The sequence below is a fragment of the Leopardus geoffroyi genome, chromosome D2 (assembly GCF_018350155.1).
Source record: "Leopardus geoffroyi isolate Oge1 chromosome D2, O.geoffroyi_Oge1_pat1.0, whole genome shotgun sequence".
In the NCBI taxonomy this organism is placed as follows: Eukaryota; Metazoa; Chordata; class Mammalia; order Carnivora; family Felidae; genus Leopardus; species Leopardus geoffroyi.
Genome location: NC_059334.1, coordinates 3,093,408 through 3,108,449, shown reverse-complemented (window position 1 = coordinate 3,108,449; position 15,042 = coordinate 3,093,408). Strand labels below are relative to the sequence as shown.

The window sequence follows — 15,042 nt, the reverse complement described above, 5'->3', positions numbered from 1 at the left end:
AGAGAACAGTGCTTGTTGTGGTATGTGGAAGAAAACCCAAGGGCTTTGGAATAAGATGCACCTTCATTTGCACATTGACTGTCTCAACTAAGGAGCTTGTATCACTCAGTCTGCATAAGCCTCGGGTGTTTATAAAGCGTTAGTTAGAATGATGGTTACTAGATATGAAGAGTCTAGTAAAAACTCCAGACAATAGTAATTTGTGTTCATTCATACATCTTATTATTGTAATTTTACTGAGTACATAATCTGGCAGAATACAAAAGATACATAAGTACCTATGAATGAGCTGACATATCAATGGATAATTAGGAGGATTCAAAGCACATATCTGGCAATTCAAGTATTGTTAAAATGTAAAGTTTGTGAAGAGTCCATGGTTCCTCAATGATTGTTGTAATATTTTCAACAACTAACCTTGTAAAGTGTTCATCTGATGATACCAATTTTATTCTCATTTACTGTTGCCTTTCCTACATTTGAAAAGTTATAAAGGCATATTACCCAGGGGTGTGTGTGTGTGTGTGTGTGTGTGTGTGTTTCCTTTCAAAAATTTTGAAATCTATTCAGAATCATAAATTAAAATTATTACCTGCCATGTTCATGCATCCTACTTACCAAGTTATTTGACTTTCCTTAATGTAACTGGAAGACATGTATTTTCAAAGATTAATGGAATTTAGGCACATCCTTTGGAGGAGGTTGTGATTGGAAAGGCAGAGGTGAAAGAGTTTTGCTTGGAAGGCAGTGCACGTTTCTAGTGCACGTGGAGAACAATGGCATCGGTGGTCTGTAGGTAAACAAATGTCCTCCTTTTTAACCTACTTGGTCCCTTCCTGGCAATGTTTCACATTGAATAGGTGATAGCTCCACTCAGAATTTCACAAACAAACCACTTGGAAAGAGTAAACAACTCCAGAGGCCACAGATGTGGGAGTTCGCCCTTTGCTTCTGATGGGGATAAACAGCATGGGTTGCTCTACAGGAAATCAGATGCATCTCTAAGGCCATGGTGCTTCCTGACAGGAAGCTGGTGGCCAGCATGTTGGAACAGAGCAAAGAGAACCTTTCATTGGCAAGACCAAGATGGCTCATTTTTTTGCCACCTCCCCAGCGTACTGCTGGTTAGATACATTAATTTCTCCTTTAGAGGCCCAGTACTTTACAAAATTGCTTTGATGACGGCACACTGAGGGGTTTTATTATCCGTAATTTTTCATGGAAGTCAGCCTGTGTATTTGAGTATTTTTCCCCTCTCATGCTGACAATGGTCACACAAAAGGAGAAGGGATGAAGAGTTAGATGGAAACATAGAAAGTCTAGAATGCTATAAACATCAACTATCATTTGTAGGGAAAAGAAACTTTCAAAATATGGCAAAGGAATCAACCAACATAAGAGGTTGAAACACAGTATGTGAGGGGAAATCCTTAATCTTTTGTTTTATTGTATTTCAGTGACACATTAGCAATACATTTTTATGAGAACATTTGCTATGCTGTTTTCCTCACAGATAATGCTTCAGGCAATTGAAATCAACTTTGATTAATTATTATTGTTTGTTATCTGTACTCAATGTTTGGAATGTCATAAAGCATGTCTAAAAAATAAAACTAGGGATTTGATATCTGTGCAGTTTCCTCTCAAAGGAATGAGCGAAAATATAAACTCAGAGTTTAAATGATTTGTTTTTCTTGTTTACATACTGTAAGAGGAATAGTTTTGTAAATGGGGAAAAATGACATTGCTTCTGGAATTAAGAAAAATATTCAGGCATTAAGATATTTTTAAACACACACATATTTTCATCTAGCCATTAACGTATTCAACACATCTTTATTGGTATACATGTGGATGTGTAATTTATTCATCTAGCAATGTGAAGAGACTCAGGCTGAATTTTTTATAGGAGTAAAAATGGACTTAGTGGCCATGTTGCCCAGACCAAACATTGAAAGGCTCAAGAAAAAGAAACAGTCAAAACAATCATGTCCAAGAGCACACATTAGTAAACAGAATGGAATCCATGTTGAAGGGTCAGCTATAGAGGACAGGTACATAAAGCAAGTAATTTCACGATACCAACCACAGAGATATTAACTCAAAAGGATGCAAGAAGTCTTTACTAGAGGGTTGGCAGCCAAGCCAACAGGCTAAGTAAGTAATCCTTAAAAGGAAACTAGGTTGCAGAGGGAGCTTCATATAAAATAGCCACATATAAAGATAAATGTGACCCAGCTCTTGCCTTCAAGATTTGGATGGTCCAGCTGGAAAAAGGATGAGTTGTCCAGTGTGATAAACGTCATGTTAGTTGCAAGGCATACTAGATGGATGGAGCAGAGAATGAGTAACTCTCCAAGGGATGGAGAGAAAGGAAAACTTCTAGGGAAAGTCACCCGAGCTGGTTCTTCATAGATGAATAAGATGCTGGACAAACTCTAGGAAAGACATCAAGGTGTAAAATGCATGTTCTGTTTGAGTAACTCTTGTGTGGCCTGTATGATAATCAGGTAAAAGTTGAGTAGGTAAGTTTGAACGGGGAACACTTTATAGGCCAGGCTAATAGATTTGACCGTTTTTAAATTACCTTTTTAGTGTTTATTTTTCAGAAAGAGTACTCTAAGAAAGCCATGCAAGTTTGATGAGACAGTGAGGCCATCCAGGGGACCGCTCTACTTCTCAGAGTAACAGAGCATGGGCATCTTAACTGATAAAATAGCGAGGCACGAAGGAAGGCACTGATGCAATAAATAACTAACAGAACCACCAGAACTGATAAAGAGGGTGGGTATCCATATATGAGAAAGATGGCAAAAGCAAATCCAAGGTACTTCTCAAAATCTGGCTTAAGCAATTAAGTAGAGAGTGAATAAATAGAGGAATGTGGTGGCAGTGATGATCATTTAACTTGAGAAGTTAGACTAGATACTCAGCAGACAAGCAAATGGTCAAAAATAGGCTGAAAATAATCTGACATCCACTCAAAACACAAAATCTTTCAGTGGACTTTTGGTTGTATTCCTTCAATTTGCATTATAGCTCTTCAATTTTCTATCATATATTATAATTTATTTTGACTTCAAGGGGGTGAAACTCACTAGGGTGAATAAATAGGGTCATCTCACCTGTTCTGGGAAAACAACTACAAATATAATGCACTATAGTACTTTACCCATTATGTGCGTGTGCATCGAATCACAGAAAAATTATATGGTCAATAGTTACTTAAACTATATTCAGTGCAGCTGAATTTTAACATCCTAAAATAATTACAAAGGCACATCCATTATATAATGGGGGAAATTCAAGCCATGAGCGATATAAAATTACATCCATTTTTGCTAGTCATTTGCCAGTAGCTGTCACATGATTGTTACTGGTTTTCTCCCATCTATCACAGCATTAGGTATGAGCTGCGGACAACTGATCTCAGGGAAATGGCTATTTCTGATCTCAGGAAAAGGGCACTAGTCACACCAACCCTTGAAAGCAGGGCTTTAAGTGATAAATAGAAAACAGCAAGTGGAAGTTCCTTTTGAGGATTCATATATGTTTTCTGCTTACACACATACAGATCCATTTGACATGAATTCTCCGATTAATCTTACTTCTCATCTCCCCTAAAGGCGCAGGTTAAAAATATATCATTATTTAAAAAAATAAATCAAATTGTAATTTCTTCCTCAGTTATTCTCTAATTGGATGTGTGTTATTTTATTATTAGTTTGGTTTAACATTACTGGGGGAAAATGTCAACTCATTTTTTTTTTTAATTTTCAGTGAGAAATAAACAATGCCATATCTCGGGCTCTTAACACCAAGCCTCTGTTCTCTACAACCCTAAACTGCATGCGGATGTCCTTGTGAGTTAAAATGTGAATCACCTTAAAAACCCATCTTAATCAGGCTGAAGCTGAGATATTTTGGTTTTTAATAAAATGTTAGTGAATATTTCTTTGTGTTACCTTTAATTAAATATTTCTAAAAGCTCCATAGAAATAATTTAAAAGGATATAAAGGAAGAAATGCAACAACCCTACATTGAAGGGAAGAGATCCAAAATGTGGTTTGAGGATGAAGGGCACCAGCATCCTTCTTCTTGAATTTTCTATCCTGAGGGAAATTATAAGAATGCATACTTCCCCAAAGACTGGATCAAAAGGAGAGTAGACACAGGTTTATGAAATCACTTACCTTAAGTTTCCAAATCAAAAAATACGCCATAGACTGTAAAATCAGACCTAGGTTCAAAAGGACTGGGAGTGTATATTTCAAGGAAAAAATATTAACACAGTTTTGGCGGGGGGAGTTTTGCATAGTTTATAGGGCAATAGGGAGAGGTACTGAGTAGGCTTTGGGGATATAAATGGAAGCAGGGAACGGAAGGTATATTCTCACTTGCTCAAATTAAATTAGAACTCAGTGAGAATCTCTGGTTACTAGAGAAAAACCTGAGTTTTGGTCACGGGAGTTATGTCATATTTTGTTTAAACAGAGTAACCTGAACAAGGGAGTATGGGTCAACCAGAAGGTCAGAGAGCCATGGAAGAAGTGGACAGAGGTCCCCTAAGTACCTTCTCCTGAATGCCTTTGTGTTTAGCAGTATTGTTTTGTGAGAGGCAAAGAATACTGCATTTTCGATAGAACTTGAACTCTTCCCTCTAAAATTCTGACTCTTTTCGGAAGTTGATCTAATCATCTCAGTAATGAGATTTCCAGGATACTGAAGTTTCGTGGATTTGTTCCGTAAAAAAATAGAGAGCGGTGTTGCCCAAGAGCAAAGAAGGTTGGGTGTTTGCCACATGGTTTGTCTGGCTGGAGCAGAGGAGGGAGGTGGTGTACCGGGTGGGTCATGTGTGCGTCCGAGGAGGAGGCTGGACAGAGCACAGAGCAACCTGTAGTGGAAGCCACCTGGACCCTGTGAGAAGGGGGCAGCTGCAGAAGGGAACAAGGAGGTGGCACAGCACACAAGAAAGGACCCCGTGAGGGCAGCAGGGCTCCCTGTGATCTCCACAGGGTCTATATACCAGTTATGTCTCTAACCTGATGGATACGCTCACTGTGGAGAGATGTCCCCACGACAAACATGCAGGTCATAAAAATGGAGTCTAAGTCCTAAAAAGAGTGTAGGCACGTAGAGAGATTTTATGGAAACTGACAAACGAGGCAGGCAGAACTCCCCCTGAGGCCATGCATCCCCTGATATCCAAGATGCCCACACGCCAGCCATGCCTGTGTCTCCTCGTCTGAGCTGTTCCTCAGACACCTTCTATACTTTAAGTTCCCTGTGTCCACAGCCAAATGTCTACGCTCAATTCATGAGGCTCCTCACACCCCTATACTTGTATCATATACTCGCGGTATTCTCATCAAGGACAAAAACAGTACTGCATTTCAAAGGAAAGGAACTTTTCATATGGGACATTACAAGATATTTACACAGTTTTGTATTCTTAAGAATGTTCTTTATATGGTCCGGAAATATAGCCAATAAAAACATTTAAAAATTATTAAAATTTCAAAATATTTCATTGATTATAGCTATGGAAAATGAAGAATATTTTACTTATTTTAATTCTTGAAGGTTGTATAAATCTCTGGACTTACTGCATTTTATCCAAATTTACACATTTTTATGTGAAAATGTGCAGCATTATTAATTTGTTAATCTAAGTGGCAGTTGTGTTCTTGGTGTATGAATCAGGGCTCTGTAAATCTTCCTTAAAAAGGATGAAGATAAGGGAAAGCAAGTAAACTACAGGGAAAGAGACTAAGAAGAAAATTTATATATTTCTTTTAACTTTGGTAATTAAAACAGTTAATTTTAAAGATGCCTGTGCATATATACTGTCTTCCAACTGCTTTGGCTGTGGGTCCGCCAAAACAAACATTTGAACTTCAGTGAACTTTAAAAGACACATAATTAGGCTTCTTTACAATTCTAAAACTACAGTTTATTATACTCTATGCTTTTAAAATGCCATACAATACTGGCCATGGCTACTTTGGATAACAAGCCCAAATGGAGATTCTTTTTGTTTTTAAGTAGATTCCTAAGTGTAAGCAGCATCTTTAGTCAGATAAAGATTTCTAATCATGAGCTCACCATTGAACTCTCATGGCCAGATGTTATCATTCACCAGAATTTTATGTCTATATTTTTCTTTCCTAAAACAATATTCACATATATAAGTCTGCCTACATAGCATACCATTGAGTATTGTTTCTTTTTGAAATTTGTAAGAATAATCTCATTGTATAAAGAAAGAAATCATCTGAAACTTGTTTTCCTGACTCATGGTCAGGCAAAGCTGGTGTAAAAACAGTCATTAAGAAATTGATGTAAAACACATAGTTATTTAGTTGATCATTTCTCTAAGAATTCAAGTAAAAAAACAGCTCCAGGCAAAAAAATGGTGGTGACAGAATTTGTATTTAACGCCTCCTGTTCTATCAGTCAGGTGAGTGTGCCTCTCCATGTACTGATAAATTCCCTACACTTTTGCTTATTAAACTTGACCCATTCGTTGTGGTATTCTGTTCGAGCTCTGGTACATAAGTGGAATACATAATGCTATTACTTGCGAATCACATATAATACATTAAGCATTATTGCTGGGTGTGCTGCATTATTTTATTTCATTTAATAAAAATTTGACCAGTAAGGATGGGCAAAGATACGCTGTGGTAACGAACAAACAGAAATAAAACAACAAAGAGCGTATACGCTTTCTCTCATTCTCCATGTGCAAATGGTTCTGTGATCAAAGTCGCTCAGAAGACCAGTTGAGCCAAAGCGAATGATGGCACACTCAGCATATGGAAGGAAATGTGGCGAATTGTAGCTGGCTGTCAAACTTTTCTTTCAGAGTTGATTTGTGTAATTTCACTGCTGTAATCACAGATATCATGGCTGCACATCACCAAAGAAAACAAAAAGAAGAGTGGAACACGCGCAGAAGTACCATCCTGTAACATGCCTGTTCGGAGAACCAGAAATGTTTGCTACTGGGTCTAAGGGCTAACCTGTCTCACAAAACCATTACGAGAGACTCAGGATCAGCATTTGTGAAGGAAGGAAACAAAAGCTTAGAGAGATGAAGTACAGTTAACCAGTATAAAATCATGAGTCCAGGGGCACCTGGGTGGCTCAGTAGGGTAGGTGTCAGACTTTGGCTCAGGTCATGATCTCACAGTTTGTGAGTTCAAGCCCCACGTGGGGCTCTGTGCTGACAGCTCAGAGCCTGGAGCCTGCTTTTCAGATTCTGTGTCTCCTTCTCTGTCTACACCTCCCCCCACTCATGCTCTGTCTCTGTCTCTCAAAGAATGAATAAATGTTACAAAACATTAAGAAAAATAAACAAAATCTAAACATTTAAAAAAGCATTAGTCCAGTAATTCTCAGAATGAAATACTAATGTTTCCAAAGCCTTTTCTTCCATTGTTAGCATTTTAATTACATCTTAAATATACTTTACTAGACTAATCATAAGCAATTTATTATACCCTCTAATCATTACCAGATGAACAGGGCTCTTCTTAAAAAGTACGTACTGATATGACGTAATGACCCTTGCCTACTTGCCCAAGCAATAATACCAGTACCACGCACCTGCACCTCTGTGGTGCCCTACGCCCTCCTCTCTGCTCCAGGATGCAATCTCTCTTGCAGATGCCAGACAAGGGCCAACCCTGTAAGCAGACCTTGCTATGGACAGCGGTGTCTGTTCTCTGCATACTATGCAAGTAAATTGCGTTGAATTTGGAGGTATCATATCTTCCCTCTGATCTGAAATTTATAAACAGCATGCATTGACAAACCATGAAGCTATCTTAAACAAATATATTTTCAAGAAGCCACACGTGTGAAAAATGCAATGTGCTTTAAGACTTTAGATCAAGTCTCTGAAATGTGTAGAACAGAAAGAGGTGACATGAGCACAAGGGATGAGAGGACCGTGGAAAGGGCACCAGGTCACAGCCTGGTAGCACTTTTCCTCTTTCTAGAATTAATAACTGGAATGGCAGAAAGATACAAAGAGGCCCAAGTCTATGCAAAATGATAGTTTAAAGCTTTAGTTTTATAACTATGAATAAGAAACCAAGTCTACAAGTATATTCCTATTGCTTCCTAATCCTAGGAACGAGGCTGAGATTTGGTTGTTTTACCTGAAATCATGTAAAGGAAAACTGTGGCTATACTGACATACGGTGGTAAAACAGAAGTAAACAGATTTCAGTAAGCTGTGATTTTTCCAGGTATACGAACGTCCTTCACACCTTCATGTCATAGCATCTGCTACTGCCTCTGTTTGAGCTCAGTTCTCTTCCCTCTATCACAAATCTCTGCCTCTGCTTACCCTACTCCTGTTCAAGGCACAACTTACAACTGTTCTTTAAGAAAAACAATTTAACGAGGCTAACTCCAGAATGGTTTTGTTAGCAATTTTGTTTTCCCGTAAAATTCTGTGAATGCCACTTTGACCACTTTATGAGGTTTCTTGTCTGCGTCCCTAACTATGCTATAAAATCTTTAAGGGATGTGTTACTTTTCTATGGCTGATGTAATAAACCACCACTGACTATGTAGCTCAGAACAACAGTTCCGTGAGACACAAGTCTCACTGGCATAAGATAAAGGTGTGGACAGGGATGTGTTCTTCTCCTGGGGTCTACAGCAGAATCCATTTTCTTGCCTTTCCTAGCTTCCAGAAGCTGTCCACTTCTCTTGGCTCATGGTCTTTTCTCCATCTTTAAAGGTCATAACAGCCAGATAATCTCTTCTCCTAGCACATCACTGTCACTTCCTCCACACTCACATTCCTCTCCCACTCAGAATTAAATGGCTTCCGTTTTTCACTTTTAAGAAGCCTGATGATCACATTGGGTCCTTCTGGATAATCCAGGATAATCTCTTTTTTTGAAAGTCAGGTGATTAGCTAACTTAGCTTTATCTGAAATCTTAATTGCCCTTAGCCATGTAATGTAATATATTCTTAGGTTCTGTGAATTAGGATGTGGAATCTTTGGAAAGCTACTGTTTTGTTTATCCCAAGGGGATAATGAATTGTCTGGTGTGTGTCATGAATTCAATAACTATGGTACTGAAACAATCAAGTTTCAAGATATAGTTAGCTCATCTATTCAGTACCATGGACAGAAGAGGATATATTTTTATTTTATTAAACATTTGAAGCATGAGGACCTTCTACATGGACAATGTCCAGGTCAATTTGAATAGATTATTTTAAGAATCTCCTATCAAAGTTTACTTTAAATTAAGCTCTTCATGTAACAGATGAGGAAACTATGTCCCAGATAGGGGAAGTGATGTTCTCAAGGTCATCCAGCTTGTTAGTGGAATAACTGAAGCTTCTGTCTTCTCAAATCTTAGCCCTGCCATTTTTGGATATCCCTTTGGCAATATGGTCTTATATAAGTGGATTCATGTATTAATCCTCTGCTCTCAAAGTCACTTGAAGGCATCACCTCAATGCTATGATTGGAAGCACAGTGGGTCACCAATGTCCATGTCAAGATTTCGTCTCGGTGTTCCCAAATTTGCAAACTCTTCAAGGATCAAAGCGATACCTTATGCACAGAAATTCTTAATATTCTGATGTCATTCTAGTTCTTCACAGAAGTGAGGAGACTACTCCATTCCCCCACTTGTGTCACATTTTGTACCTCTCAGAACACAGTAGAGCTCCTTAAACTCTGGGGACTCAGGATCTTTTATGAAAAAAAGAATTCTTTTTAGCTTTTATGACCATATGTTTTAGACAGGGATTTATGACACTTAGGCTGGGGTACTAAATTCAGGGAGAAACTATGTATTTTACTCTATTTTGATTGCAATCTAATGAGTATGTTTTGAAAAGAAGGATATGGTCTACGAAATAATTGCCAGACTTATAAATACGATTGTTTGTTTTTTCAAAATTCAAATTTGTACTATGGGGAAAGAAATCTGTCCCAGGAATCTCTGCATATTGTTAATATATCTGGAGTATATTTAGTTACATTCAGTAAGGGCATTTAATGATAATTAACATCCTGAAGTTCTCAGGTAAAAATTTACCCAGACAAAACAACAGAGAAAAAGAGAAAAATGAGATGGCTAATGGGATTAGGAGGGTGCCTCGCTTCCCTTCTTCACACTTGTATCCCTACACCAAAAACCCTGTCCTTTACCCCTCGTGTCCCCTGAGGAGGACAAAAACTGTTAGGGAGTATTACATTTAATCTTTCAAAATAGTAATTTTTGATGTTTTCATATTGAATTACAATGGGTTATGGAAAATAATTCATGACCATTTTCCTTACAGTCTTTAAAAAATTTACATATATATGTATTTTTTAATTAATTACAAGTTCAATTTTTGTATTACATAAAGGGGCTACAACGAAATTTAAAATTCTTTTCTTTTTTTTGAATTTTTTATTTATTTTTTAAATTTTTTTAGCTATGTTATTTTATTTTATTTTTTAAATTTTTAATATATGAAATTTATTGTCAAATTGGTTTCCATACAACACCCAGTGTTCATCCCAAAACATGCCCTCTTCAATACCCAACACCCATAAAATTATTCTCAATTTCCATAGTTTATAATATGATTTATTCAGATAAACATAACTTCAAAAACTGAGTCCATGAGAAAGTATACATATTTTCTTTGATGTTATTCTTAAAATCTTATTTGGTCAACCGGTTGTGTTTCTTGAAGCGGGCTCTAAATTTACTCATTTTATAATATTAAAAGGGAAAAAAAGGCCTACAAACTCTAAATTTTTAGAGAAAAATCCTGCATTCCAGAATGCTAGATCAATGTTCCTTTATTTCTTTATCATTTTGGCTTTATATGATTATTTTAACAAATTAAACACAAAATATCAATGTCTTTTTCTTTCTTGAGAGAAAAATTATGTTTATTATTCTTTTTGGAATATCCAATATACAATTGTTACCTTACCAATTGTATATTAGACATTCTTATAAAGAAAAACAATTCATTGAATTGTACACAAGGATCCAGAGAGGAATCAAAATTAAATATATACTTCTTTCAACAAAAAACAAAGTCAGAATAATTGTAAGAATTGATAATTTCCTACCCCATTGGTGATTTTTTTAGAAAAATCAGAGCAAAGCATTGAGGATTACTCACTATTACTTTTGCAAAATGTTAACGCCATTCTAAATTAACTACTTGCTCTTTCAAACTCAATGTACCCACAACTAAACTCACGATCGCTCCTCTATCTGTGGTCGTTTTAGGGCTTCCATCTCAGTGAATGGACCAGCTCTGGGAATACTTCCGTACATCTTTGCCTCCCCTCACTCCCCTCGCTCTTGGCTTTTAATAAATCACACATCACATGTGTATGTGTACGTGTGTGCATTGTGTGTGTTTGTATTAATCTCTCCCCCGGTCTCTAGATCTGGGTTCCTTCTAGACCCAACCCTCCTCCTCCATACCATCTCCTGGTTAGACTATGTCACAGGTGTGTATCTTGCCCGTGTGAGTCTTCTGCATCAGTCTCTACGGGAATCCATTCTTTCACTGTATCTAGTGATCTGTCTTAGAACAAATGGGATTTTATTGTCACATATTTTCTTGCACTCCTGCTTCTAAAACTCCAATGGCTTCACTTACAATTAAAACTAAAATTATTATCACTTTGACTATCAACAAACCTTGGTCCCTGCATATCTCCTCAGTTTCATTAGCATCTGATTTACACAGGCCTTCATTCAGACTCTTAGCCATACCATGCTTACTTCTGATCATGGGGCCTTACTCTCTCCATCGGGATGGGGATATTATTCTCTCCATCTGGAATAAACTCTTTGTCCCAGTGCTCTCCACAGAACCTGGCACATAGTAGCAATCCTATAAAACTGTGTTGAGTGAATAAATAATTAAATGAATGAATAGTGAAAGTAATTAGCACAAGATATATATTACATATTCACTAACAGATATTTAATGAATTCTTAAAAAAATATTCACTAACAGAGATGAAGTGATTCATAGAAAAATTCATTTCTCTGAAGCAATAACGATTATGTCCTAAACCAGAATAATCATAATGGCTCAATTTAGAGGTAGCAGTTCATTTCATTTCACACGTTCTTATTTCTGTATATTTTAAAGAAAATGCATTGAAACTAAGGAAAAAGGAAAAAGTGCATATCTGCCAATAAATACCTGAAATATATTTTCTATAAAAAGTATCAGTCTTTACTAAAGTGACTTTGACCCATGTTTATTCCTTGTAAGTATCTGTTTCTTATCTTCCAAAGTGAAGGAGGAAGACTGATGATAAAGTTTGATAAACCTATTCTGACATAAGTTTTTTTTTAATTTACTTTAAGAGCATCTATTCAAATAACTTTATATCATACTTTTTAAAATGATTTCCAAACCTCAAACCTGAAAGAAATTTCAAAAAATACTTAAGAAATGTATTTCTTAAGTACCAGTAAAGTTATTTCCTTTTTTCTAGTTTTATACAATGAAATTCTACAATCCAATCCAATTCTTCAGTATAATTGGCTAATGTATTGAAATAAAAGTGTTGCCAAACTTGTCATACATACAGCATATTGAGAAGAGCCTATTTTGAGAATTTCCGAAGTTAGAATACAATTTTCTCTTTGTGCATACTTTCAAAATTCACTTGCTCCTACATATTCATTAAAGGAAGTGAAATATTCATTCATTCATTCATTCATTAATTCATTCATTATGTACAGGCTTTCTGTTCCCTCTTAGAGCAATATGTCTTTGTAATTTGGTATAGGTTCAAAAAAATGCATTTAAAAATGGGTGTAGGGGTCTTCTTCCAGACTGCTTTTTGCCGTGTTATCTCTCAGAGCTGCTGACAGCAAGATGTCTTTAGGAAAGGCTGAAATTAAGCATCCTGTCCCCCAACATCAAAGCCATGACCATTATGCCAGATGGCCAGTTCAGACATCAGCCCCCTTGACTACAAAGGAAAATATATTGTACCCTTCTACGCTCTTGACCTAACCTTTGTGTGCCCAATGGAGATCACTACTCTCAGTGACAGGGCAGGAGAATTAAAAAAAAAAAAAATGTTTATTCCTTTTATTGAGAGGTAGAGAGAGACAGAGTATGAGCAGGGGAGGGGCAGAGAGAGAGGGAGACACAGAATCCAAAGCAGGCTCCAGGCTCTGAGCTGTAAGGACAGAGCCTGACATGGGGCCCGAACTCATGAACTGTGAGATCATGACCTGAGCTGAAGTTGGATGCTTAACCGACTGAGCCACCCAGGTGATCCAGGGCAGGAGAATTTTAAAAAGTCAACTGCCAAGTTCTCCTGCAGACTCCCATTTCTGTCACCTGGCATGGATAAACACACCCGAGAAACAAAGAGCACTGGGACCCATCATTGTTCCCCTAGTATCAGACCCCAAGTGAACCATCACTCGGGAGAGTGGAGTCTTAAAGGCTGATGAGGGCATCTCATGAAGGGGCCTCTTTATCACTGATGATGGAACTGCCTTTGGGCAGATGACTGTGAATGACCTGTCTGTTGGCTGCCCTGTGGATGAGACTCTCAGACTAGTTCAGGCCTTCCAGCTTACTGCCAGGCACAGGAAGCATGCCCAGCTGGCTGGAAGCCTGGCCGTGACTCCATCAAGCCTGACATCCAGAAGAGCAAGGAATAATTCTCTAAGCAGAAGTGAGCACAGAGCCATTTTAGGTCCTGGCTGCAGTGGGCAGCCATGAAAACAAAATCTGTTTTGTACAACTGTCATGCTTAAAACACAAAACTTTAGGTGCAGATGTGGAATGGGACAGGACAGGCCCTTCCCGCAAGGACTGGGGACACCAGCCTTTCTTCCTCTGGACAGAATGGCCTGAGCTGTGCTGTGGGGCAAGCCAACTGCTGTGTCCAGGAGCGGGCTTCCCTTGCCATCTTTTGTTGTTTCTATTAAACTTGAACTGAGCCAAAAAAAGTTAAATATGGCCATATGAATCCCATAAGCATAAAACTCTGAATGAGATTCAATTGTATCCAACGCTTACTGAATATGTTTTTTTATAGTGTAAGTCACTGATTTTTTTTTAACAATCTATTCATTACTTATTTGCTCTACCAAAACATGTCAGCAATCTTAAATTGCAGCATTTCCTACTGGAGGGCATTGCCCAAGGTCAACAAGGAATATTGCCATTTGACACTTCCCTATGTTGGGGGACATGGTTGAATCTCTTCTGTTTTTAAAGTGCTTCTTTAGAAGTTTCTAGTTATTCTTATTAGCAGTCCCATCACTGGTCAGTTGTTCCTTCCAGTAATGTCTAGTGAAGGGATGGGGCTGGTGGAAAATCCAGAATTAAAGAGTTTCTTGGCAAGGCTGTTTGCATAATACTGTCTTTTAACATCAGCATGAGCACTGAACTTGGAAAACTCTTCAAGAAGTTTCAGTAAATGGAAGCTGATTTTCATATGATTTTTAATAGGTACGTTGGTCTGTGTATTTTTTGTTTATGCTATGGAATGGAGCGGCTGGTATCGTACAACACACAGAAATACATCACGCCTGTCTTCAGATGTCACACTTGTGGATGTCTGCTCCCAAAGCCACATTAAATGGTTTGAAAAAAAGGGCCTGCTTGTGTCAGGTCTGATGGAGGCAGGGAGCACCCGTGACTGATGCAGGCCGCCTGCACTGGCTCTGGTCCAGTGGCCCCAGGTCACTGGGCAGCTGTCCTTCTAGGTTCTGTTTTTTCCCGAGAATATATCTCACTTTCCATATTTAAACGAACTTCCATGGAACTGATAATTTAACAGGTGCTATTTGGCAATGGTCCTAGTTTGGATTTAAATCTTACAAATTTGGAGATTAAATTGAAAATGTTTTCAAACTTCATTATCTTGGGGGAAGGAAATCAGACGGCATCTCCTCTGAAGTGCTCATCTGATAACAGAAGGAAGCTTTAGAGGTTTTGAAGTGTGCGTGTACTCTGGGAATTTTTTTTCTAAAATGCTATCCTAATTCCTTTC

General features: G+C 37.8%; 1 protein-coding gene and 1 pseudogene across 18 annotated transcripts in view; one reads left to right on the top strand and one right to left on the bottom strand.

Annotated features, from left to right (window-relative positions):
* Positions 1-15,042, bottom strand: part of PCDH15 (protocadherin related 15) — a 1,244,966-nt gene that overhangs the window by 764,915 nt on the left and 465,009 nt on the right. The gene's annotated exons all lie outside the window — the stretch shown is intronic.
* On the top strand, positions 12,900-14,173 carry LOC123576380 (annotated as a pseudogene).